The sequence below is a fragment of the Octodon degus genome, unplaced genomic scaffold, assembly GCF_000260255.1.
Source record: "Octodon degus isolate 3935 unplaced genomic scaffold, OctDeg1.0 scaffold00122, whole genome shotgun sequence".
NCBI classification, from domain to species: domain Eukaryota; kingdom Metazoa; phylum Chordata; class Mammalia; order Rodentia; family Octodontidae; genus Octodon; species Octodon degus.
The window spans coordinates 7,035,502-7,036,722 of record NW_004524698.1 but is presented as its reverse complement, the minus strand read 5'-3'; the positions used below and the strand labels follow the sequence as shown (position 1 = coordinate 7,036,722).

General features: G+C 42.6%; 1 protein-coding gene across 1 annotated transcript in view; it reads right to left on the bottom strand.

The window, feature by feature from the left end:
- The window catches only part of Shmt1 (serine hydroxymethyltransferase 1), a 35,258-nt gene that overhangs the window by 22,545 nt on the left and 11,492 nt on the right, over positions 1–1,221 (bottom strand). The gene's annotated exons all lie outside the window — the stretch shown is intronic.

The following is a 1,221-nucleotide window of genomic DNA, read 5'->3' as shown; positions in this document are numbered from 1 at the left end:
AAAGAAGCTTAGGAAGGGCAGAATATAGTGAAGGGAAGTCTCAGCTCTGCCATCTTGTCCTTTAAGGTTGCTGTGAAGATCCAATTAAATATTGATTATGAGGACATCCATGAAGCTGGGCATGGTGGTAGAGGCCAGCTTGGGCTGTACAATGAGCTCAAGACCAAGTTAAACTACTAGAGAGAACTTGTCTTAAAAAACCTGGGGTGTGGGGGAGAGGAGGAAAATCCTATGAATGTAATCTAAAGACCTAGCTTAAAAAAAACAACAACAAAAAACCAGATGGTAGAATAAGACTGGCAGTAAAATACAGCCTCTCGGCAACCAGAATTAAGAAGTTTGGAAAGCAACAACTCAGTGAAGAAGAAAAAGTAGATCCCTAGAGATCAGGAGGGAGACACTACAAGTCGGATCTACGCAGTGAGACCCTGTAGACCCTGTCCTAAAAAAAAAAAAAAAAAAAAAGATAAGGTGGAGAAACAAAGCATAATGCACAATAAAGGAAAGGTAACCCTGGCTGCTCCAGAGAGAAACAAGAGGCTGGGCTGGCAATGTTAGGTCCCAGAAAAGCCCGTGGTTATTGGAAACTGCAAAAACAGTATCAAGCTTTACTCTGAAAGTGGCTTTTTCCATATGGCAAAGTTAGAGAAGAAACCCACTGCAGTGCCTACTATATTTTAATCAGGAGCTATTTTGGTAAGGGGTTAATTTTTAATTTTTAATTTTTTTCTGTATTTAGGACAGGGTCTACAGGGTCTCACTACCTAGACTGTTTTAACATTTTTTTTTTTAAATTTTTTTTTTTTTTGTGGAACTACAGATTAAACTCAGACCTTTACTGAGCCATCTCCCCGGCCCTCACTACCCAGATTAGATTTGTAGTGATTCTCCTGTTTTCAGCTTCCCAAATGCTGGGATTATAGGTATGCGCCTCCAGGTCCAGTCTCAATTGCCATCTCAGCATGCCCCGGGGGTGGAGCTGGCACAGCACACCAGGGATCAAACCCCAGCCACTGTGCTCTGCCTAAGCAGGGCCTTTAGTCAGCTGAGCTGTCATGCTAGCCATGGTAAGGGGTTAATTGTTTAGCACACTCCCACTGACTTGAACCATTAGTGGTACACGAATGACTGTCCCATTGGGCAGTTTGTACCACTAGTGGTTCAATGCCACATGGCAATGCAACATGCAAATTAGAGCCCCATCATGAACATGTTAAGATT